Raw genomic sequence first — 27,378 nt, forward strand, 5'->3', positions numbered from 1 at the left:
CACTAAAATATCATTTAAAACACGTAGAGACAGGCTTATGAAAATTTAACACTTTCCTACCCCTGGATGGTATTATCAAAGTAGATTATAACATTTTTTCAGGAATTTTATTCTGATTGGCTTAGAAATAAATAAGTACTTCTGTAAATTTAATATTCCCGAAAGTCTTTAAAATTAAATAAATAAACCTAAAATATTTTCAGTGTTAAAAAAGAAGTATTACAGAAATTAACTAGAAAATTTAAAAAAAATAATAAAAAGTTCACATAATTTAGATAAATCTTTCGAAAACCAGACTAGTTTAATGATTTTGGTTTAATAAAAACAGCTGTTTTCTCTGAGTTACCATTGTTATGTATAATATAAAGATGCATTTTTACTCTAATTGGTTATATTTTTCCTAGAATACAAGTTTACTGGTAAAACAAGCCAGCATTGCTTCTGCTAAATATTCAAAATTATAAAGAAATAGTTTATGCTTAACTAAATCATGTTATAATTCTGACTTATTCTATTTCAACAGTAATTATGTTTTGTGGTATATAGGATTAAAATATTTTTTAAGATCTGTAAATATCTTAAAACCTTAAGCTGATATACTAAATTGAGTTAATTAATAGATACCCATTATAATTTAACTTTGTGTGCTTTTGCTTTATATTTTTTGCATGCCTCAGAGAGGAAAGAGACACGTATATTTGCTTATAAGCATTTTCTACTACACTTAAAGGACTTCTAAGACTTTGACTTAAATATTTGGATGCCCCTCTTGAAAATAATGTCACCTCAAAAAAAAATATGTTATTATGCTTTAGGTAAAAGTTTATAGAACAAGTTAGTTTCTCTTTAAACAATTAGTACAAATATTGTTTTGAGACATTTGTTGCCAACCCTGTGACCTGTCAACATTTTCCCCTTCTTGACCTTGGGTTCCCCATTTCCATTTGCCCAGCTTCCCTGTTCCTGCCTGCCTTCTAGTCCTTGCCCCTGCGCTGGTGTGCCTATTTAGTCTTGTATAAATAGTTGACAGAAACCCTGGTGACGGAGTGGTTAACTGCTACAGCTACTAATCAAAAGGTTGGCAGTTCAAATCTGCCAGGCGCTCCTTGGAAACTCTATGGGGCAGCTCTACTCTGTCTTATAGGGTCACTATGAGTCAGAATTGACTTGATGGCAGTGGGTTTTTTTGTTTTTTTTACATGGTTGAACTATGTGTGTTATTGTTTGTTTTATAGGCCTGTCTAATGTTTGGCTGAAGGGTGAGCCTCAGGAGTGATTTTGTACTAAGTTAAAAGGGTGTCCGGAAGCCATATTCTTGGGGTTTCTAAGTCTCTGTCAGATCAGTAAGCCTGGCTTTTTTTTTTTTTATGAGTTTGAATTTTGTTCTACATTTTTCTCCAGCTCTGTCTGGAACCCTCTATTGTGATCCCTGTCGGAGCAGTCAGTGATGGTAGCCCGGCACCATCTAGTTGTGCTGCACTCAGTCTGGTGCAGGCTATGGTAGTTGTGCTCCACTAAAAGCCAAAAAACCAAACCCGCTGCTGTCAAGTTGATTCCGACTCATAGTGACCCTATAGGACAGAGTAGAACTGCCCCATAGAGTTTTCCAAGGAGTGCCTGGCGGATTCGAACTGCTGACCTCTTCATTGGCAGCCGTAGCACTTAACCACTACACCACCAGGTTTCCATCTAGCCATTTGGAATAATCTTTCCCTTGTGTCTTTTGTTTTCTACATTCTCCTTTGCTCCAGATGGGGCGGAACCCTTAGACATATCTTACATGGCTGATCATAAGCTTTTAAGACCGCAGACACTGCTCACCAAAATAGGGTATAAAATATTTTCTTTATAAACAATTTTATGCCAATTGAGCTAGATGTCCCCCAAGACCATGGTATCCAGGCCTCAGCTGAGTACCTCAGTCTCTCAGGGAGTTTAGATGTGTCTATGAAGCTTCTACGAGTTTGCCTTGGTTAAGTTGTGCTGACTTCTCCAGTGTTATGGACTGTCTTACCCTTTACCAAAGTTACCACTTATCTATTGTCTAGTTAGTGTTTTTCCCTCCCCTCCCTTGCGTCCCTGATAACCATCAAAGATTGTTTCTTTCTGTATATAAACCTTTTCATAAATTTTTATAATAGCGGTCTCATACAGTATTTGTCTTTTTGTGGTTGACTTATTTCACTTAGTATAATGCCCTCCAGCTTCATCCATGTTGTGAGATGTTTCACAGATTCATTTTTCTTTATCGTTGCATAATATTACATTGTGTGTATGTACCATAGTTTGTTTATCCATTCATCTGTTGATGGGCACTTAGGTTGTTTCCATCTTTTTGCTATCGTGAGTAATGTTTCAATGAACATGAATGTGCATATGTCTATTTGTGTGAGGGCTCTTATTTCTCTAGGATATATTCTTAGGAGTGGGATTGCTGGATCATATGGTATTTCTATTTCTATTTTTTTAAGAAGTGCCATATCATTTTCCAAAATGGTTGTACCATTTTGCATTCCCACCAGCAGTGCATAAGAGTTCCAATCTCCTTGCAGCATCTCCAACATTTGTTATTTTCCGTTTTTTTTTGGTTCATGCCAGTAATGTTGGGGTGAGATGGTATCTCACTGTAGTTTTGATTTACATTTTTCTAGTGGCTAGTGATCATGAGCATTTCTTCATGTGTCTGTTAGCTGCCTGAATGTCTTCTTTGGTGAAGTGTCTATTCATATTCTTTGCCCATTTTTTAATTGGATTATTTGTCTTTTTGTTGTAGAGGTGTTGGATTTTCATAGATTTTAGGAATTAGACCTTTGTTGGGTATGTCCTACTCAAAATTTTTTTCCCAGTCTGTAGTTTGTCTTTTTCCTCTTTTGGTGAAGGCTTTTGATGAGTATAAGTGTTTAATTTTTAGAAGATCACAGTTATCTAACTTATCTTCTGGTGTTTGTGCATTGTTAGTTATGGTTTGTATTCTATTTATGCCATATATTAGGGCCCCCAGTGTTGCCCCTATTTTTTTCTTCCATGATCTTTATAGTTTTTGTTTTTATATTTAGGTCTTTGACCCATTTTGAATTAGTTTTTACATATGGTGTAAGATATGGGTCTTGTTTTATTTATTTTTTACAGATGGACATCCAGGTTTTAGAGAACCATTTTTTAAAAAGACTGCCTTTTCCCCAAATGGACATTGGACCTTTGTCAAAGATCAGGCGACACTAAGTGGATTAATTTACATCTGGATCCTTGACTCTGTTTCATTGGTCAAAGTGCCTATCGTTGTACCAGTACCGGGCTGTTTTGACTACCGTAGCTGTATAGTAGGTTCTGAGATCAAGTAGTGGGAGAACTCCTACTTCCTTCTTCTTCAACAACGCTTTACTTATCTGGGGCCTCTTTTTTTTAAATATAAAATTAATGATTAGTTTTTGCATCTTATTAAAGAAGGCTATTGGTGTTTGTATAGGGATTGCATTGTATTTGTAGATTGTTTGGGTAGGAAAAAAAAAAAAAACATGGTGATATAGTGGTTAAGAGCTATGGCTGCTAACCAAAAGTGCTTTTTGGAAACCCTACGAGGCAGTTCTACTATGTCCTGTAGGGTTGCTATGAGTCAAAATCGACTTGATGGCAACAAGTTTTGAGTTTTTGGGGGTAGAGTTGACATTTTCACAATGTCGAGACTATATATCCACGAGCATTTTTTTTTTATGGTGTGTTTTTTTCCATTTACATAGGTCTCTTTTGGCTTCTTGTAGTAGTGTTTTGTAGTTTTCTTTGTATAGGTCTTTTATATCCCAGGTCAGATTTATTCATAAGTATTTAATTTTTTTAGTGGCTTTGTAAATGGTATTGCCTTCCTGATTTCCTTTTTGTAGATCTCTTGATTGATGTATAAGAATGCAACTGATTTTTGTATGTTTATCTTGTATCCTACTACTCTGCTGAATCTTTCTATTAGTTCCAGTAGTTTTCTTGTGGAGTCTTTGAGTTCTCTATGTAAAATATCATATCATGTACAAATAGGGATAGTTTTACTTCTTCCTTACCAATTTCTATGCCTTTCGTTTTTTTCCTTGGCTTATTTCCCTCACTAGGACTTCTAGCACAATGTTTAAGAGGAGTGGTGATAAAGGGCATCCTTGTGTTATTCCTGTTCTCAGGGAACATTTTCAGCCTCTATCTGTTGTTTTATCTGTTGTGAACTATGTTGGCTGTTGTTTTTGTATATAAGTCCTTTATTTTGTTGAGGAATTTCCTTTTTATTCCTATTGTACTCAGAGTTTTATCAGTAGTGGGTTTTGGACTTTATTGAATGACTTTTCTGCATTGATTGAGATGATGATGTCATTTTTTTACTTTTTTTCTATTTATGTGATGGATTACATTAATTGATCTCCTGTGTCCTGAATTCAGGTTGTTGTCTGATGTTGTTGGTTCTCTAACTGAAGGACTCCCTTTAATAATTGTTGTAAGTTTGGTTTAGTTTTTACATATTTCCTTAATTTCTTTTTATTTGACAATGTCCGAATTTCACCACCATATTTGAGTAGGAGTTTTGCAGGATCCATTATTCCTTTTTTTAAATTGTGCTTTATGTGAAAATTTACAGCTCAAGTTAATTTCTCATTCAAAAATTTACACACTTATTGTTTTGTGACATTAGTTACAATCTCCACAATGTGACAGCACACTCCCCCTTTCCACCTGTGTCCATTTGACCAGTTCCTGTCCCTGCCTGCCTTCTCATCCTGCTTTTGGACAGAAGCTGCCCATTTGGTTTCATTATGTGTAATTGAACTAAGAAGCACATTTCTTACATGTATTATTTTTTGGTTTTATAGTCCTGTCTAGTCTTTGAAGAGTGGCCTTTGGGAATGGTTTCTGTTCTGGGTTAACAGTGCTTCCAGGGATCGTAACTTCAGGGGTTCCTCCAGTCTCTGTTAGACCATTAAGTCTGGTTTTTTTATGTGAATTTGAGTTCTGTTCTACATTTTTCTCCTGTTCTTTCTGGTACTCTCTGTTGTGTTTCCCTTCATGGCGGTCACAGGTAGTAGCCAGGTACCACCTAGTTCTTCTGATCTCAGGTTTGTAGTCTATGGTTTGTTTGGCCCTTTGATCCTTTGGGCTAGTATTTTCCTTGTGTCTTTGGTTTTCTTCACTCTCCTTTGCTCCAAGTGGAATGGGTCCAATTGTTGTATCTAGATGGTTGCTCAAAAGCTTTTAAGACTCCAGACGCCACTTGCCAAAGCAGGATGTAGAACATTTTCTTAATAAACTATGTTATGCCAATTGACCTAGATGTCCCTGGAAACTATGGCCCAGGCGCCATCCTAGCTACTCTGCCCCTCAAAGTGTTTGTGTGTGACCAGGAAATTTCTTTGCCTTTGCTTTGGTCCAGTTGTGCTGACTTCCCCTGTAATGTGTGTTTTCCTTCCCATCACTGAAGTTGATCCTTATCTACTATGTAGTTAGTGATTTCCCTTCCCTCCACCCTCATGACCATCAAAGAATGATTTTTCTACTGGGTTAAACCTTTTCTTGAGTTCTTACAATAATGGCCTCATACCATATTTGTCCTTTTGTGACTGATTTATTTCACTCAGCATAACGAACTCCAGATTCATCCATGTTGTGAGATGTTTCACGAATTCATCATAGTTCTTTATAGTTGCATAGTATTCCATTGTGTGTATGTACCATAGTTTGTCTATCCACTCATCTGTTGATGGGCATTTAGGTTGTTTCCATCTTTTTGCTATTGTGAATAGTGCTGCAATGAACATGGGTGTGCATATGTCTATTTGTGTGACGGCTCTTATTTCTCTTGAGTATATTCCTAGGAGTGGGATTGCAGGATCACATGATATTTCTATCTCTAGCTTTTTAAGGAAGTACCATGTTTTCCAAAGTGGTCATACCATTTTGCATTCCCACCAGCAGTAAATGGTATTGATTTGGTGATTTCCTTTTCGAAGTTCTCTTTTTCCACGGAGAGGAATCCAAGTGATTTTTGTGTGTTTTTCTTGTATCCTGATCCTTTGCCGAAATCTTCTATTAGATCCAGTAGTGCATAAGAGTTTCTATCTCTCCAAAACCTCTCCAATATTGGTTCTTTTGTGTTTTTTGGATTAGTGCCAGCCTTTTTGGGGTGAGATAGTATCTCACTGTAGTTTTGATGTGCATTTCTCTATTGACTAATGATCGTGAGCATTTCCTCATGTGTCTGTTAGCTGTCTGAATGTCTTCTTTGGTGAACTGTCTGTTCATATTCTTTGCCCATTTTTTCATTGGGTTAATTGTATTTTTGTTGTTGAGGTGTTACAATATCTTGTAGATTTTAGAGATTAGACACTTATTGGATATGTAATAGCCAAAATTTTTTTTCCAGTCTACAGGTTCTCTTTTTACTGTTTTAGTGAAGCCTTTTGATGACCATAAGCATTTGATTTTTAGGAGTTCCCAGTTATCTAGTTTCTGTCCAGGAGTTCGTGCATTGTTAGTTATGGTTTGTATGCTATTTATGCCATGCATTAGGGCCCCTAACATTGTCCTTATTTTTTCTTTCATGGTCTTTATCTTTTTAGATTTTATATTTAGGTCTTTGATCCATTTTAAGTTAGTTTTTGTGTATGGTGTGAAGTGTGGGTGCTGTTTCATTTTTTTTACAAATGGATATCCTGTTATGTCAGCACCATTTGTTAAAGAGACTGTCTTTTCCCCATTTAATGGACGTTGGGCCTTTGTCAAATATCAGCTGCTCATAGGTGGATGGTTCTCAACTCTTTTCCATTGGTCTATGTATCTATTGTTGTACCAGTACCAGGCTGTTTTGACTACCATGGCAGTATAATAGTTTCTAAAATCAGGTAGTGTGAGGCCTCCCACTTTGTTCTTCTTTAGTAATGCTTTACTTATCCGTGGCCTCTTCCCTTTCTATATAAAGTTAGTGATTTTTTTTTCTCCATCTTGTAAAAAAATGTCATTGGACTCTGGATCAGAATGGCATTGTATCTGTAGATCACTTTGGGTAGAATAGACATTTTCACAATATTGTGTCTTCCTATCCATGAGCATGGTATGTTTTTCCACTTGCATAGGCCTCTTTTGGTTTCTTGCAGTAGTGTTTTGTAGTTTTGTCTGTATAGGTCTTTTACATCTTTGGTTAGATTTATTCCTAAGTACTTTATCTTCTTGGGGGCTATTGTAAATGGCATTGATTTGGCAATTTCCTTTTCGAAGTTCTCTTTGTTCATGTAGAGGAATCCAAGTGATTTTTGTATGTTTTTCTTATATCCTGACCCTTTGCTGAAATCTTCTATTAGTTCCAGTAGTTTTCTTGTGGATTCTTGGGGGTTTTCAGTGTATAAGATCATATCACCTGCAAATCAGGATACTTTTACTTCTTCCTTACCAATTTAGATGTCCTTTATGTCTTTTTCTTGCCTTATTGCCCTGGCTAGGACCTCCAGCACAATGTTGAATAAGAGTGGTGATAAAGGGCATCCTTGCCTGGTTGCCATTCTCAAAGAGAATGTTTTCAGTCTCTCTCTGTTTACAATGTTAGCTGTTGGCTTTTTATAAATGCCCGTTATTATGTTGAGAAATTTCCCTTCTATTCCTATTTTGCTGAGAGTTTTATCAGGAATGGGTGTTGGACTTTGTCAAATGCTTTTCTGCATCGATTGATAAGATCATATGGTTCTTATCTTTTGTTTTATTTATGTGATGGTTTACATTGATTGTTTTTCTTATGTCGAACAATCCATGCATACCTGGTGTGAATCTCACTTGGTCATGATGAAATTTTTTTTTTTTTTTTTTATGCTGTTGAATTCTATTGGCTAGTATTTTGTTGAGAATTTTTTGTGTCCATGTTCATGAGGGATGTTGGTCTGTAATTTTCTTTTTTTGTGGTGTCTTTGCCCAGCTTTGGTATCAGGGTGATGCTGGCTTCATAGAATGCTGTTCTGATCCTTTTTATTTCAGTTGGGTCTGTTGTGATATCACTCATCTTGTTTCTTATTCAAGTTATTTGCTTCTTCTGTTTTTCTTTTGTCAGTTTGGCCAATGTTTCTTTGATTTTATTGATCTTTTCAAAACACCAATTTTGTACTTGTTGACTCTTTGAAATGTTTTTATATTTCATTTAGGATATATTATTCTTGGCTGGAGGTTTTTTTTTTCCTTTCAAAATTTTATGTATGTCATCCCATTTCCTTCTTATCTGTATGGTTTCTGCCAAGTAATCAGAGCTTAGTCTTAGTGTTTCCCCTTTGTATGTGAATTTCATTTTTCTTGAGCTGCTCTCAGGTTTCTTTTTGTCTTTGGTTTTGGTAAGTGTGATTATGATGCATCTTATTGACTTTCTTTTGGAGTCTACCCTATGTGGGGTTCATTATGCTTCTTGGATGGTCAGCTTTTCATCTGTCATGACATTAGGGAAGTTTTCTTCAGCAAATTGTCAATGACCTTCTCTATGTTTTCTATTTTCTCCCCCTGTTCTAGAACTCAAATCACATGCAAATTTTTGCTCTGCATTGTATCCCACATATTTCTTAGGTTTTCTTCATTCTTTTCCCTGATTTTTCCTCAAACAAAGTTATATCAAAGGATTTGTTTTCAGTTTTGCTGACTCTGTCTCCCATTTTTTCAAATTCGCTTTTAAAACCTTCTATTGTGCTGTCCATTTCTGAAATCTTGCTGTCTTTTGGATTTCTAATTGCTGTTTTCGTATGATTTCTAATTATTTATTTTATCATTTTGTTCTTGTATTATTTTCCTGAATTCTTCCATTCCTTTGTCTGTGTTTTCCCTGATTTTGCCTGTATTTTCCATGATTTTGTCTATTCTTCCTTGTTTTTTTTTGTTTTTTTTGTTTTTTTTCTGTGTTTTCCTTGATCTCTTTCCTAATCTCTTGGAGACCCTGAATATTAGATTTTGAATTCTGTATCAGGTAGTTCCAGTGCCTTTTCTTGTACTGGAAGGTCTTCCAGTGGTTTATTTTTGTTGCTTATTGGAGACAGCCTGTCCTGTTTTTTTATATGCCTGTATATTGTTTGTTGTCTCTGAGACATTCAGGAATAATTTTCTTCACTTATTGATTGTAGGTTTGTTTGTTTGTTTCATCTTGGTGCCTCTCAGGAGCACAGCACTCACTGGGACAGGGCCGGGGGTGGCACAGATATGTTCTGGGGTTCTGTGCTGATGCTACTCAGGGGCATGGGGCTCGGCACATGGTGCAGAGAGTCAGGAGGGAAGGGAAAGGATGTGATATGTGGAGCAAAGTGGGAGAGAGAAAGAAGAGAGAGGAACTGAAGCAAAAAACTGAAGAAAAATGTATATATGTAAATAAATAAATGATGGCTTGGAGGGAGTCACAGGGTGGGGGTGGGGAAGACCTGGGGAGGTCATGTGCTGGTAGCTCTCTAGCCAAGCAGTGCAGCCTATCCCATTGAAAAGGGGTAGGGGTGGTGAATGGGGCTAGGTGAGTGGAGGAAAGGAAAGGAAGGGAAAGAGAAAGAAGAAACAAGAAATCAAAAACAAATAAATAAATGGCATTGAGGAAACCACCTATTTGGGGCAGGGAGGAACTGAGGTGCCAGTGAACTGGTGTCTCTCACTGGGCAGCACAGCACAACCTGTCAGAAATGGGCGAAGTCAGCACAGGGCCTGTGTGGGAGGGAAAAAGGATAAGAGAGAAAGGGAAAGATTAAGAAAAATAAAAAATATATATATATGGCATTGAAAGGGCCATCCTATGGGGATGGTACAGCCCCAGGGAGGCCATCTGCCAGTGGCTCTGTAGCCAAGTGGTGCAGCACAGCCTGTTGAGAAGGGGCGGGGTGGGCATATGGGGCTAAGTGGGCAAAGAGAGAGAAGAAACAAAAAATAAACAAGAAAACAAATAAAAATATGACACTGAGGGAACCAGACATTGGGGGTGGGTTGGACCCCGTGCGGCAGTGAGCTGAGTCTCTTCAGCTGAGCAGCAGTGTCCTTTTGGAAAGTGATGGAAACAGCATACAGGGTAGAATGGTGGGGGATTGGAAAGCATGTTTCTGTGGTTACTGGTTGCTCTGTCTCCTGTTGTGAGCTCCATGAAGTTGCCTTCTCATACTCCCTGTCCGTGGTCATTGGTGGGTTTGGTCAAAGATGGCTGATCAATGCTGCGTTACCTGGCAGGGGACCTCCACTCCATAGCTCTCCTTGTTCTCTATTCTTTGTCAGTTTTTTCTTCCATTCCATTCTTTATCCCTTCCTTTGATGCTTAGGGTTCCAGGACTGATGATGGTATCTGTCTACGTAGTTTTTTGGGTCTTTGCTGCAAAGGGACGGCATGGTGCTTCTGTCTATAGTGCCATGTTGACTCTGCCTCTTGTAGTCTCAAATTTTATGAAAATGTCTTAATATGTTGAATATGTTGTTTAGCAGCTTCAAGGAACCATATATACAAAGTATCTCAGGATCATATTTACATATATCTGGGTCTGCTAATGAATGTGTTCATTTTTGCCACTTTAAAAAGTTGTGGTATAAAAATGTTATTTCTTACAGTTGAAACTAAGATTTTATAGATTTATTTATAAGATTTTTAAATATCAAATAGTATACAAACCTAAAATTTGTTTTTTTCTCTGGTAAAAGGACAAATTTTTCTTTAATTATTGGGTTGCTCTTAATAAAAAACTTTAACGGTTAACATTATCTTCTAAGTAATCTGTCTAGAAGGCAAAGATACTGTATCTCATCAAAGGTTCCTGAGCATGTTCTTAATTGCTCAATATGTAAGTGATTTTCTTTTATGTTCTGGTATCAAAGACAGTGAAGCTGATTCATCAAACCTCCCACAACAATAAGCTGAGAAGGGCCAGAAGGTCTCCAAGGGTAAATTACACTTTTGTCTGTCCCAAGTTCAATATGTAGGGCGTGAATTAAATGAGCAAAGACAAGCCTTTTTACGTATATGCTCATAAAGGAGAGGATCAAGCTCTGGGGGTGGAGGATAGGGTTTGACTCAAGAACATGGAAATAAATAGAGATCTGTAGCTTATTACAGTTTGCAACTGGATCTTGTACCCAAGGCCTTGCTTGGGTGCTTAAAAGCTGTAGCTGCAGCAAAATTAATAAAACATCCTCATATTGTTGGAAATCCTCTCGCTCTGTAAGTGCATCATGCCATAGAAACCCTGCTCAATCAAAGTAGTACTCAAAATTTTTCAGTCCGCAAATTTACAGCTTAGAAGATTTCCCTTGATCTTCATCTCACATATCTATTCAGAGATATAATCATCTGAATCCAGCCACTCTGCTTACCTAATGATGGAGAACTCCATGATTGTTAATTGGTTGTAGCAATGAATTAAAGCTTTCCCCTGTAGGAAAGCATACGCTCCCACTATGGAACATGTTTTTTCCCAAATGGAGACTCTTTTTCCAAATGTCTAATGATTAAGGGACCTATTTCACAGACCAAACAAACAATTGGTTGAAGAACTACCCATCCAGTGGCACTATTATCACCACTATCGTCCCCAATCTTTGGAAAAAGCAGAAAAGTTAAGTAATATTTTGAAATTAAAATGATCAAAATTAATAAAAGAGACTGGTCTCCCTTGGCCAAGGTTCCTCTCCTGGCTTTATTGGCTACTAGACCCAATCCTTTTGGAAAATATAAGTTGTTCCCTTATGACATTATAACTCATAAATAAATAGTATATATTAATGCATTTTTCTGAACTAAGTGGCTGAAGTCAAGCTATTATGAAAACACAATCTTATCTCTCTTTTTGTTGTGTTGTTGTTGTTGGGTGTCCTCAAGTTGATTTTAACTCATAATGATCTAATGTGACAGTGCAACTGGCCCCCTGGGGTATTCTAGGTTGTAATCTTTATAAAAGCAGATCACCAGGTCTCTCTCTTTTTTCTCTCCTGAACAAGTATGGCAAAGCATTTTTATGTTAATATTCTGGCACTTCGGGAAATATAGTTTGCATGCCTAAACACTGGGGTATTTTACCACCACCTTATTTCAAACCTTTAGTGTTCCTTTCCATTTTGATAAAAATTAAGCCTAAATACATCATGATATGGAAGCAAAAACATATTCCATGTCATGTTTAGGTAAATTTAAATGTTTCCAAGACAAAAAAAAAAAAAAAAAAGAGTGAGGGTTTAGGAATGTAAGGCAAAAGTAATTGCATACATGTGAATATAAATATATAAATATATATATATTCTGGAATATACATATATATATGGAGCCCTGGTGGTACAGTGGTTAAGAGTTTGGCTGCTAACAAAAAGGTGGGCAGTTTGGCTCTACCAGCCTTTCTTTGGAAACTGTATGGGGCAGTTCTACTCCATCCTATCGGGTCGCTATGAGCTGGAATCAACTCGATGGTGACAGGTTTGGTTTTGGTCTTGGTTTTGGTACTATATATGGAGCCCTGGTATCACAGTGGTTAAGAACTTGTCTGCTAACCAAAAGGTCAGCACTTTGAATCCACCAGCTGCTCCTTGGAAACCCTATGGGGCAGTTGTGTATATATATATGTATATGTATACATATACATGGTTGTATGTTGAGCCCTGGTAGAGCAGTGGTTAAGGTGATTGAATGCTAACCAAAAGATTGGTGGTTTGAAACCATTAGTGGTTTCCATAGAGATTTACAGCCCTGGAAACCCTATCGAGTCGCTATGAGTCAGAATCAACTTGATAGTAGTGGGGTTTATATATATGTATATATATATATATTCTAGTATGAGGCATATTATATATGTGTGTGTGTATAAAAACCCATTGCCATCCAGTCGACTTCAACTCATAGCTACCCTATAGGACAGAGTAGAACTTCCCCACAGTGTTTCCAAGGAGTAGCTGGTGGATTCAAATTGCTGACCTTTTGGTTAGCAGCCAAGCTCTTAAACACTGTGTTGCCAGGGCTCCAATACATATTTATTTATTTATATAGTCTGGTGCTTTTGTCAAAGATAGCAAAGGAAGGAAAGACAGTGAGGCATTGTTTTGTTCAGTCAAAAAATAAGACTTTGAAGTGTTCCCTTTGAGTTGTTTTCCTATTATCATGAATTACTGTTGAAAAGAGAGAAGATCGTGGGAAGATAAATGAAGCAAAATTAAGGCACTTAGGGTTTGTGTGTATGAGTGTGTATTTAAAAAACATTAAAGAAACATAACAGAACAAAAAACAGTGTAGTGGTTACAGGGAAGAGCAGGAGCCAAAGCCCTCAGGGTGAATTTTCCTTTTAAATTCTCAGTTAACTTGGAAGCAAAGTTCAGCAAATGACGCCACCTTAGCTTTAGCCCTTGACCATCCTCAAAATGATGTTGATGGAGTCCAAAGGACTAAGCCAGGACAAAACCTTGCATGAGTATATCTTTCAACTACAACAGAAGTAATAAGACACTTTGTCAAAGAGGATAAGAAACTTACTAATCTTTTTGTTGTTGTGTGCCTTCCAGTGACTCCGACTCGTAGCAACCCTATATGACAGAGTAGAACTGCTCTCACAGGGTTTCCAAGGGTATAATTTTTACTGGAGCAGATCACCAGGTCTTTTCTCCAAGAAGTGGCAGATGGGTTCAAACAGCTGACCTTTTGGTTAGCAACCAAGCACTTAACCACTGCACTACCAGAGCCCCTTTATTAATCTTTAGGCTATCTGTGATACAAGGAGCTCTAGTGATATAGTGGTTAAGCACTTAGCTGGTAACCAAAAGGTCAGGAGTTTGAACACACTCCATGGAGTAAGTTGTTGTAGTCTGCTTCCATAAAGATTGAAAGCTTGGAAACCCTATGGGGCAGTTCTACTCTGTCCTGTAGAGTCACTATGAGTTGGTATTGACACGGCAGCATCAGTTTTACCTGCAATAAACATGTGCTTTATTTTACATGTTTTGTTAAAATATTTTTACAAAAGAATTTGAGTATTTGAATCTTGAGTTGATGTTTTATTACAGGAATATTGTCCATTATATTATTACAAGTCTCATTATTATCATTATCATTTTGTCACCATGCCCTTTTGTCATTTAAAAACGCTGAGCTCTGCATGAATTGCCTACAATCTCAAAGGGCTATGTTTTTTAGATATTGCCAGGTTAATCTATTTTCTAATAATTTCATTAAGGGTTGCTAAGACTTTGACTTAGATTTTTGGATGCTCTTCTTGAAAATGGTGCCCTGGTGGCATAGTGGTTAAGAGCTTGGCTGCTAACCAAAAGGTCGGCAGTTTGAATCTACCAACTGCCTCTTGGAAGCCCTGTGAGGAAATCCTACCCTGTCCTATAGGATTGCTGAGTCTGAATTGACCCTAATGCAATGGGGCTTCTTGAAAATAATGCCACCTCAAATTTTACAAAAATATTTGAATTATCTATCACACCAACACTTAGTCACACTACAGGCTTCCCAAAGAGCATAAAGGAGACACTGTATGGAGGTTTATGTTCCACTCTCTGAAATGTCCCTGGGAGGTACCTCAATGAGACCAAACTCATGTGGACCAGCCGACATACTCCATTTTGACTGTCCAAGGTGGAGATCAAAACTAGAGTCCATTTACCCAGCCACATTGAACTTTGAGGAAGATCTTGTGAACTGGCTAAATAAATATTTTCTTGCACCCTGATTCCCAGCAGGAAAGCAATAAAGCTACTTCTACTGAGGAGCATTGAGTATTCCAGAAGCAAGATCAACATTCTATCTTGGTCATCAACAACAATAAGAAGAGTATTAAACATGTACACAAGACACTTTGCTAAGTCCTTTAAGAGCATTATACAATTAAGCTCATTTATTCAACAAACGTTTACTCAATTCCTTCTTTGGGTCATCACAACCTAATGATATAGTATTATTTTTCATCTTTAAGGGATCGAGACACTGAGGTTTGAAGAGGGTAATATTTTCCACAAGGTCTCAGGTAAAGTAGATGTGCTGGGATTTGACCTCAGATGTACAAAGGTCAAGCTCTTCACTGCCTCCTATGATACCATCTTTAGCTGCCAAGCATGTTTTCCCAACCTTACCTAGCTCTTGGGTATATTTCTTTTATTTTTGGGGGGAACAAGCCCAGCCAAACATTTTCTGTGACAATGTAGAAAGGTTAAGATTTGAAATGTATTTTTTTTGCATACCACTTCTCTCAAGCCACTGTTCGCAAATTATTGCACAAGGTGCCATGATATTCCCTGACTGCACTAGAGGCAATTTTTTAATAGATCCAGTTCCTACAATAATAACCAGAGGTCAGAAAATGAGTGAGTTATGGAATGAGTGGTTTTCAGCCTGTGTTTTTTGGCATGGCACTGGGCAGAATGCATAATCTGGATAAATGTTAGTTTTCTAAATAAACATAACCTCTGGTTGCATTAAAGGAGGAAGCGAAGTTTGAACGAGTTCCCTTCATTAAAGGACTTTGCAAAAGTAGCGTTTCTTTGGTTCAAAATGAGCACCAGTTCTGATAAGCAAAAAACAGTAGTGATTTCCTAGATGAAGCTAACAGAGTAATTTTAAGCTTTTTCTCAAACAATCAAATGGATATTTCACCAACAATGTATCTTAGGCAACTCATTTAAATACTAATTAAGTGGTAAGCTTGGTTGCTTCTGTGAAATGATCCTTGACTATAGTTGGATTTTGACATGTGTGCCTGTTTTGGGCAATATTCTTCATTCTGGAGACTTTTCTCAACCAGATTCTACCAATGTGACAATGGCAATTTGCACCTTGACCTCTTTATAAAAAAGTTCAAAACTTAATGGAGAAAAGCCGTAAAAAAATCACTGGAATAAGAAGAGCTGTAATTTTATTGGTGTTGATCAGTTGGCACTTGGAATACTCTGAAACCCAGTATGGCCGAAATGGGAGCTGTGTTAAAACCTGCTACAATATGGGAAAACAATATGTGAAGGGAACTCCTTGCTTGATTTTTTTTCAAAATAAATCTTTCACATTGCAAAGTATATGAAAAGGAAAAAATATCAACATAAAGTCGCCCTTCATCCACAAAACAGAATGCAATCCATAGGAAAAAAATGAGGTTAATGAAATAGAATATAATTTATCTATGAAAAATAAAAAGATAACGTGGCTTTTTAAGTTCAGTCATTTTTTTTGTAATACACCATTAATAACAAACATGAGGTTGCAAATATAGAATGCTTTTCAGTCATTGCATTCAAAAAGGTATTTACGTTTTTTTTCTACAATTTAAAAAATGGTTATAAAATCACACCACTACTATAAAAGCAATAGCCTAATTATAGAAAAAGTGTGGAAGTACACGTAAGTAATTTAAAGCATTACTAAGTGCCAATATTCTGTACTGAAACCGTTTAAAGAAATCAAATGTCTCACATGTTGAGTACAGGGTAGCTTACTTCTACAGCAACTAGTTTTGAAGACCACATGAGATACAGCTACGGAACTTAGATTTTTCTCAGCTGACTTACGCAACTGAAATAATTCCTAAAGCATAGAAATATCTGTCAGTTATTTTATAAAAAACCAACTTATGAATAACTTTATAAGACAATTCTAATAACAAAGAACTGCATTCTTGCTATTCTTCAAGGTAATTCCACTCTTTTTCATTCTGATAGTTGTGCTTCCACACGGGCTTGTGTATTCTGTGATCCCTCAGAATTTGCTTCTAGACACACACGTTACCCAGGTCCTTACACTCCTATGTAATATTGTTTCTCTTCTCCCTTGGCAGGTTCAACACTTCCCCATGTCCTTTTCTGAATCTGGCTTGAACTTCTGGAAGTTCCCTGCGATGTACAGCTGCAGCCATTTTTGAATTATCTTTAGCAAAATTTCACTATCATGTGACATTAATGATACTGTCCCATAATTTCCACATTCTGTTTTATCACCTTTCTTTGGAATGGGCACAAATATGGATCTCTTTCGGTCAGTTGGCCAGGAAACTGTCTTCCAAATTTCATGACATGGACAAGTGAGCGCTTCCAGGATTGCATCCTTTTGTTGAAACATCTCAATTGATACCCATCGATTACTAGAGCCTTGTTTTTTCACCAGTACCTTTGGTGTGGCTGGAACTTCTTCAATACTACTGGTTCTTTGCCATTTCTACCTCCTGAAATGGTTGAATGTTGACCAGTTCTTTTGGTACAGTGACTCTATTCCTTCTTTTTTTTATGATTTCTGTGTCATTCAATTTTTTGCCCATGGAATCCTTCAATGTTGCAACTTGAGGCTTGAATTTTCCCCATTTTTTTCAGATTTACAAATGCCAATCATGATCATTCCTTTTGGTTTTCTAACTCCAGGTCTTTACACATTTTCTTATAATACTTTATTGGTCTCCTTGAACCGTCCTTTGAAATGTTCCATTCAACTCTCACTTCTTCATTTCTTTCATTTGCTTTAGCTGCTTGATGTTCAAGAACAAGTTTCGGAGTCTCTTCTGACATCCATTTTGGTCTTTATTTTCTTTCCTGTCTCTTATAATGACCTTTTGCTTTCTTCATGCATGATATCCTCCCACAACTTGTCTGGTCTTCAGTAATTAGTGTTCGATGTGTCAAATCTTTCCTTAAGATGGTCTCTAAATTCAGATGGGGTATATTCAAGTTCGTGCTTTGGCTCTCTTGGATTTGCTTTGATTTTCTTCAGCTTTAAATTGAACTCGTATATGAGCAATTCATGGCCCCTGACTGATAATATCAAGCTTCTCCATCATTGCTTTCCACAGACATAGTCTATTTGATTTCTGTGTAAACCATCTGGTGAGGTCCATGTGTATACTAGTTATTTGCATTGTTGAAAAAAAAATTTCCAATGAACAAATCATTGATCCTGCACAACTTTACTAACATGCAATCTCTAGCATCAGCATCATTCCCATGACCAAGGACTTATTTTTCAACTCTGATCTTTCTTTGTTGTTTCCAACTTTTGCATTCAATCACTAGTATTTATCAATGCAACTTGATTGCACATTTGAGCAATTTCAGGCTGCAGCAGTTTGTAAAATTCTTCAATCTCTTCATCTTTAACATTCATAGTTGGTTTGTTAATTTGAATAATAGTCATATTAACTGGTCTTCCTTATGGCTTATGGGTATTAATCTACCACTGACAGCATTGTACTTCAGGATAGATCTTGAAATGTTCTTTTTGACAGTGAATGCTAAACTGTTCCTCTTCAATTTGTTGTTTCAGGCATAGTAAACTGTATGATTGTCAGATTAAAAATGGCCATTACCAGTCACTTACAGCTCACTAACGCCTAAGATATCCATCTGCATGTGTTCCATTTAATGTTTCAAAACTTCCAATTTTCCTTGATTCATACTTCATACATTCCATGTTCCAATTATTAATTAACAATTATCCATTAATAAATTGGAAGCTGTTGTTTCTCTTTTGAGTGGTGCCACATCAGCAAATGAAGGTCCAGAAGGCTTTGTTCCGTCCACATCACCAGGGGCGACTCTATTCTAAGGAGGTGGCTTTTCTTCGATTGTATTTGGCGTGCCTTCAAACCTGAGGGGCTTATCTTCCAGCACTATATCAGACAATGTTGTTTTTATCCATAAGATTTTTACTGACTGATTTTCAGAGGCAGATTTCCAGGTCTTTGTCCTAGTGTATCTTAGTATGGAAGCTCCATTGACACCTGTCCACCATGGATGACCCTACTGATATTTGAGACACCAGTGGTATAGCTTCAGTATCATTGCAACACACAAGCCACCACAGTAGGACAAACTGACAGAGGGGTGGTGGATAACGTCAAGTAGCTACTAATATTTATCATTATCTAACTTTCTAGATTTTGCCAATCATATGGTATAAATCTATAAATAAAGCCTTTAGTTATAGTTTTATAGCTATAATTGTAGTTTTAATTAGCATTTTGTCATTTACTAATGAGCTTGAGCACCTCTTCATATGCTTTTATCTTTTGAGATCTTCATTTGTAAATTGCCTCTTAAATCTTTTGCTCAATATTCTATTGGAATTTAAACTTTTTTTCCGTAGATACTGTATGTGCTCTTTATTAGGTTAATGCCAAGAGACTTTATATTTCTCAGTTGTCTGTTGTTGTTAGGTGCTTTCAAGTCAGTTCCAACTCATAGCAACCCTATGTACAAGTTTCAAGAGTTAGTTCAATTGAGGATGACTAGAGAAAGCAAGCTGATTTGATTGCATAACTTAGCCACATTCTTAACTTATGTTTATGAGGAGTAAAGCTGACATTTTAATCTCATCAGTCTGGCACATATATATCTTAACTATTCCAAACTTTGATGAGAAACAAACTACTACTGTTATTCCTTAGAATCCTCAAATTCCAACAAATTACTATCATGGAAATCAAGGAAGATATATATGATTGCTATATTTTCATTGCTATAGTACAAATAACTAAGCTATTTGATGGTGACTACAGAAATGGCCCGGAAAACGAGTAGTTGGTATCTGGCCTTTGGTTTATGAAGCTTATGAGCAGGAAGGGAATGATACGATGGTGCTTGGCTCTGAAAGTTATGGAGGACAGGGGAAAGAGAATGAGAAAATGGGTATCTGAACACGTAAATGGGGATTCCCTAAAGACCAATTTTATTGATTTAGTAACTTATTATTTTACTTTGATGTTTCTGCTAATAATGGATGAGAGCAATTATTTTATTATCCAGTTTGTGAATTCTGGGATAAGAAAAAAATAGATAGACTCCTGGCATTCCTCTAGCTGTGTAAAGTAACTAAAATTTATTAAAGATGTAAATTTTTCATCATTGTGACAGATTAACCCTTTCATGATCCTGTTATTTTTTCCTTTTTTTTTTTTTTTTTGTTGATAATATGTGTTTTTAATAATGGAGGGCATGCTAAATCATTGATTGTGTCTGAATTTTTGGTTGGTAAAATGGCTTCTGTTTTACGACTCTTCCCATAAACGGTACCCTTGGAGTCCAGAGGTACATACGCATACCCTTTGTGAACACGAATTCAACCCCCACAGTCCAGACGTACATATGTGTACTAAATAAAAAATTTCAAAATTCATGTTTTTCCTACCCAGAATTCAATAATTCAGTACCACTTCATATAATACCCTGTAAAAACAGTAAGGGCCCTGCTGCCAGCAACATGTACTATTAGTAGGATAGTAACTTCCCAATGAACCTCAGATGTACAGAAATGTAAGTAGTAGCTATATCTAGCTGGTCCTTAGAGAGGTGAAGATGGCTGAAGATTCTTTGACCCTCTTCTCATTCAAAGGTTGAATCTATGCCCATTATACTATAAGCCTATGAATGTTTTGGTGACAGTGGTACGTCGTAGAACATTGCTTCTCGAAAGCCTGAACCGCCATGTAAGAAGTCTGACACTGCCATGCTGTGAGGAATTCCAAGCTACCCACGTAAAGAGGCCACATGGAGAATAACTGAGGAACCTACCTGATATCCAAAATAAGTATGGCATTCATCAAGCCACCTCGGTCATCTTCAGCTGTTAGAGCTACCCAAGTTGAGGCCCAGAACATCCTGGAGGAGAGAATAGTAGCCATCACTGATGAGCACTGCCTAAATTTCTGGCCCACAGAATCAAGAACATAATAATTTTTTTTTTTATGCTGTTAGGTTTGGTGAGATTTTTTTCATAGTAATTGACAATGGAACAATCATTGAGTCAGAATTTATATAAAGAAAGACATATATGTGTATGTGTATGAGTGTATTTTAAAGGAAATGTCTAAATAAATTTTATAATGCACTCAACTTTTGAGTTATAATTATCTGAAATTTCTAGTATCATGCATGCACATACTATAAAAATTTGCAAAACGAATTTTATATCATTATTTAATACAGTCACGTATCACTTAACATCCATGATCCAGTCTTTGAAATAGGATGTTATGTGATTTGGGCATTGTGCAAACACGCCTAAATCATCAGTGATAGCATTCACTGATTTTACATTTCCATGTTGTTTAACAACCATTTGTTTCATGTCCAGATTGATACTTCTCCTTTGCCTCTTGCTGCTGCTATCACTAGCACTGGTTTTGCTGCAGTGGGCAGCATTGATGCACTTCATGGCAATATTTTTTAAAAAAACAGAGAAATAGCATTACAACACTCAAAAGACGGGTGATACACAAGATTGGATGCTGCTGCCTGCAAGTTGCAGCATACTTTGTTATATGGCAAACTTTTTTATTTGGAAGTAGGGAAAGTTCACGTTAAAATAATGATAGAAAGTACAGTGCAGTACATACATAAGACAGTAACATAGGCATTTATTATGAGTAACTATCAAGACATATGTATCACAGGCTATATAGGTACTGTACCATTATACACCTGGCAGCACAATTGCTTTGTGTACAAAAGACACGGGGTTCACGTGCTGCATGGGGAAACCGTTAAGTTCACTATGTCCGGTTACGTCTACTACATCCCTTTCTCAGGTAAGAATTTTCTAACTCTATCATAACCTTATGGGACCACAGACATATATACATTCAGACATTATCCTGATGGACTTTATATGACACGTGACTATATAACTAGTATCTTTATTTGGCAAATACTTGGAAGTGAACTCGCATCCCACCTAAATTAAAAAAAAAAAAAAGATCAGGTTTCTAATTTGTATTGACAGGGAACTGCCAGAAATTCAAGCCTGATTCAGAAGAGGACATGAAAGGAAGGACATCATTGCTGTTGTCAAATGAATCTTGGCTGAGAGCAGAGAATACCAGAAAGGTGTTTACCTGTGTTTTATTGACTATGGAAAGGCATTTGACTATGTGGATCATAACAAATTACAGATAACATTGCAAAGAATGGGGATTCCAGAATACTTAATTGTACTCATGCAGAACCTGTACATAGACCAAGAGGTAATCATTCTAACAGAACAAGGGGATCCTGCATGGTTTAAAATCAAGAAAGATGTGCATCAATGTTGTACCTCTTCACCATACTTATTCAATCTGTATGCTGAACAAATAATCTGAAATGCTGGACTATATGAAGAAGGACACTGCATCAGGATTGGAGGAAGACTCATTAACAACCCACGTTATGAAGATGACACAACTTTGCTTGCTGAAAGTGAAGAGGACTTGAAGCACTTACTGATGAAGATGAAAGATTACAGCCTTGGGTATGGATTACACACCACTCATGAAGAAAACAAAAATCCTTGCAACTGGACCAATAAGCAACATCATGATAAATGGAGAAAAAATTGAAGTTGCCAAGTGTTTCATTTTACTTGGATCCACAATCAACAGCCATGGAAGCAGCAGTCAAGAAATCAGACAATGCATTGCACTGGGAAAATCTGCTGCAAAAAAAAAAAAAAAATCTTTAAGGTGTTGAAAAGCAGAGATGTCACCTTGAAGACTAAAGTGCACCTGACCCAATTTATGATGTTTTCATTTGCCTCGTATACATGCAAAAGCTGGACAATGAATAAGAAAGACCAAAGAAGAATTCACACTTTTGAATTATGGTGTTGGCGAAGAACATATCTATACCATGGACTGCCAAAAGAATGAATAAATCTGTCTCAGAAGAAGTACAGCCAGAATGCTTCTTAGAAGCAAGAATGGTGAGACTATGTCTCATTTACCTCGGGAATGTTATCCGGAGGGATCATTGCCTGGAGAAGGACATCATGTTTGGTAAAGGAGATGGTCAACATAAAAGACCCTCAACAAGATGGATTGACATAGTGGCTGCAACGATGGGCTCAAGCATAGCAACGATTATGAGGATGGCGAAGGACCAGTCTGTGTTTCGTTCTGTGGTACGTAAGATTGCTTTGAGCTGGAATCAACTCGATGGCACCTGCACACAGCAACTGTTTTTTGTCTGATGGCCTTTCCACCAAATTAGATGTTTTTACTCACCTTTCATATTTTATGTATTTCATGCTTTTTTTTTTAAGACTGTGCTAGTCTAAAGGAAAAGGTCTGAAAAACACAGATTCAGAAACCTTGGTTGTTCTCTTATAAAGTGCTACCTGTTACGGTCTTACCTTTTTAGAAAAACCTTTTGTCATGTACAATACATTTTATTAGAAAAATATTTTTTTGAAAAGAGTGATATTAATAACATGACCAATACTTAGTTGTTGTTAATTGCCATTGAGTCAATTCAGGCAACAGTTCATTAAAACAAAGCATAGCATATAAAAAAAAATTTATATGAATATACAGATTATTTATAATGCTTAAATCCTCATCTGGAAAAAAAGCTACAACATGATTTGAATCGATATATTGAAGAAATTTGTCTGCCTTTTGACATATCTTTCAACAGAAAGTGTTTCTATGCCTAGAAACTAAGCTTTTAAAATAGCTCGATGGAAGAGGGTTTGGGTTTTTTTTTTTAAGTCAGAAGATGATTAAAATGTCGTAATTACAGAGAGGTTCTCTACATTTTAATGCAGAATTGTAATACAGACAATGATTTCTCCAAGCAAACATACAAAAAAAAAAAAAGTATTTTTGAGCACTTATTTCCCATCAATGAGTAACTTTAATCCAAAGTGGAAAGGCTGTCTCTTTTCTAAGATCTGATGTGGTGCTAATGAGTAACTCTTCCACCTGCTGCTTACTTCTAAAGATCAAAAGACTACCAGGTGGCTTTTGCCAACCTCTGGAAAGCAGAGGAGTTTCACCTTAATTAAATGGTGCTTTTCCGGATCTATTCCTTTGAGGATTTAGGCATGGAAGCTGCTAACTGACATTAATAGGTGTGACTAGATTTCCATTTACCAATTAAAAATACACCTTTTCAGTTGTTTGAGAAGCGGCTCACAGGGCTTTCATCCTCTTACAGAACAGAATGACATAACTGTTAAATAAAATTTCACGGTTAGGCAGCTCTGACTTACTACATTTCTGCATTTGTGCTTTAAGCAGTTAATGTACATGTAGAACTGTCCACTCATCCCCTTGAGACAGATATTATGTCCCCCTGTGTTTACTCAGAGTGGCCACTAAATGTCACTCTTACTCCATTTCCTCAGCCCATTTTTGAAACCTGGGCCCAGGTATAAAATCTTGAAAACCCCACCTTTGCATTAGCAAAGGATGCACTTGGAATAAAAATTTTGGGGGGCCAAGAAGCATGCAGTTAGCACATCCCATCCAGTTTTAGGAAGAAGTAAAACAAGCCCGTGTAAGTCAGTTGTTTAAGAAAGACGATTTGTGTTACATATCCGAATTAATCTATTTCTAAGAAAGTTAGCAGAATTCATTAAAAGGTCATTTTAAAGTGAATACAGAAGAGATGTGTAACTCGATTACATACTGGCTCAGAATGACTTTCTTTTATTATTTCATTTTAAAGAGAAAAGATTTATTTCTAGGAAATACATTTAGTACCCTAAATAGCTTATTGAGTTAATAAATTACAACTAATCCCATTTGAAGAGGGAGGAGGGAAAGTTGAAAATGAGCATTTGCCAAGAATTCAAGAGCTTAAATCACCTGTAAAAGTAATGGCATTACATATGGGAAGCCATTTCCCTACTCACAAGTATGTGTTTGGGGGTAATTAGGACATGATCATATTTAAAACCTTGAATTTCTTAGGTTAGGGAAAGACAATATTTATCTATAGGTGCTCAACCTCACTAATAATAAGGGAAATGTAATTAAAGAACTATTGTGTAACTTAAAAATTTGGTAAAACCTTTTTCAAATGGAATGTATCAAGTATTAAGAAGCTTGTGGAGAATCTGGTATACCACCTTTGGCTGGGTGTATAAATAGGTACTGACACTTGGTGATATCCAGTAAAAAAAAAAGCACATTCTTTTCCACCTAGAAATTCTACCTCTAAGATTTACTTTGAGGAAATACTCATCCATTTGTTCAAGGAAGTACATACAATAAGGTACAGTGAGACAAGTAGCAGAGCTTCCAAGTTAACTACTAAGAGAATGGCTAAATAATTCTATGCTACGGGATATTATTTCTCAGTTAAAAAGAATGGATTGGTCTTTATGAGCTATGATGAAAAGTTATCTAAAATATTTGACTGACGAAAAATTCAAATTCCATTGGATTAGTAGAGTAGAATAGTATTTATTCTTTATTAAATGTCCACAAATTAAAATATTAGGTTAAACAATATGAAATTACCTATATTCAGCTTTTTTTGACCTACAAAAATGCTATTTTGTGTGATTTGATGCATCATGCATAGAAACGAGGAAGTGCTAGTACTTTCCATGAAGACTCAGGGTTGGAGGTGGCAGCATGAGGGGACTTTTTAGTAGTTTTTAACCTTTCTGCAAGGAGAATGCATTCATGTATTGCATAAATTAAAATCATTAAACATATATGTGAATTTTACCCAAATTTTAATATCTTTAATCTTCAGTTACTTGTTAAATTATTAAACTGTCAAGATAAGTAACAAAAAGTAGTGACTGCAATATTTCACATTAGGCATTTATGGTTTTCACTTAAAATTTAAAACCAGTGGGCATGAAGAACACATTGTAATCTATTTTTCATCCCGTAAGTAAAATATCTGCACGGTTAGTTGACATCAGCCTGACTACGAAATAAATTTTCTGTTTTTTATGTCTTATAGAGTAAGAGTTTAGGAGCAATAACATGAAATCAGTCAATGACTTAACTTAGTAATAATCCTTTGTCAAGAATGAATCCATTAGAGTAAATATAGTACAGCTAAAATAAATTAGGTATGATATATTTCGATTTCTATTGTAATATTTTATATTTTATTATATTAAATAATATACTTGTATACTAATTTTTATTGATATAACAATCTGTCAAAGCTATAAGTGTTTAGGAACATTTAAATGGATCATAAATGATCCTAGGAAACTATTATAGTCATTATCAGTACAGAACCCACACACTCTAAGTATCTAAGTGCATAAGCCTAACCACTTCACCTATATGATGACTATAGGTGATAAGGTGGTGCTATTTCTCATTTCTGATCAATATAAAACCACCCTTTGCATCTTTACAGCAGTTCCCATAGCAGTAAGAACTTTTACCTTCATTTCTATCTCTACTCTTGCTGCTCCAGTTCTGAGATATACGACTTCTTTCACTATTTCAAGTGTGTGAGTGTGTGTGTGTGTGTGTGTGTGATGTGTGACATATTAGCATGCCAGGTAAAATATTAGGCATTGCTGTCAGCAGATGTCAGCTGACATCAACCTGACCTCTTTTGAGTAGGAGTAACTTACACACTCTTCTATCTCCCGTAGAAAAGCCAACTTTCTCCCCCAGACATACACAAATTCAGAGGGCTTCCCATACTCACTTCTGGCTCAGCACTTCTTACGCTAATTTTTTTCAGTTATGCCACAAAAAACTTTTCGGCAGCAAGGAATGGATTTTGTCTTTTCCTTTTTTTTTTTTTCCTCACACAAAAATACCAAAAAAAACATGAAATTTTTGTTTGTAAAGTAAGATATTTCTTATCATTTAGAAAGGTACAGGGATTTACATTACAGCATGTACCTTTAAAAAGTATATTAGACATTGTTTTTCTTAAAAGTTTGCTTTTTTGTTTCTGCCCACTCAGGTTCCAACTTCTCTGCCTATTTTTCAATCTTCTTCCAAACTTGAATGGTTACTAAAAAAAAAAAAAAGGAATCACAATTATCCATCATTCTATTATGCAGAGCAATTCAACTCTTCCCAAAGTCTTTCCCCAAACTCAGCTCTACGTCCATCTTTGTCTATCCCAACCTTCCAGAATCTCTGATAAACAGTGACATTTTATCCTTTAACATTATTTACTCTTTCTGGAAGATAACCGTGAATTAAGTTGCAGGTACTTTTTCATATAAAGCTGACGTTGTTGTTGTCAGGTGCCGTTGAGTCGGTTCCAACTCATAGTGACCCTGTGCACAACAGAGTTAAACACTGCCCGACCCTGCACCATCCTTACAATCATTGTTATGCTTGAGCTCATTGTGGCAGCCACTGTGTCAATCCACCTCACTGAGGGTCTTCCTATTTTACCCTCACCCTGTACTCTGCAAAGCATGATGTCCTTCTCCAGGGACTGATCCCTCCTGACAACACGTCCAAAGTATGTAAGACACAGTCTCACCATCCTTGCCTCTAAGGAGCATTCTGGCCGCACTTCTTCCAAGACAGGTTCATTCGTTCTTTTGGCAGTCCATGGTATATTCAATATTCTTCGCCAACACCACCATGCAAAGGCCTCAACTCTTCTTCGGTCTTCCTTATTCATTGTCCAGCTTTCACATGCATATGACACAATTGAAAATACCATGGCTTGGGTCAAGCACACCTTAGTCTTCAGGGTGACATCTCTGCTCTTCAG

The sequence above is a fragment of the Loxodonta africana genome, chromosome 5 (genome assembly GCF_030014295.1).
Source record: "Loxodonta africana isolate mLoxAfr1 chromosome 5, mLoxAfr1.hap2, whole genome shotgun sequence".
Lineage (NCBI taxonomy): Eukaryota > Metazoa > Chordata > Mammalia > Proboscidea > Elephantidae > Loxodonta > Loxodonta africana.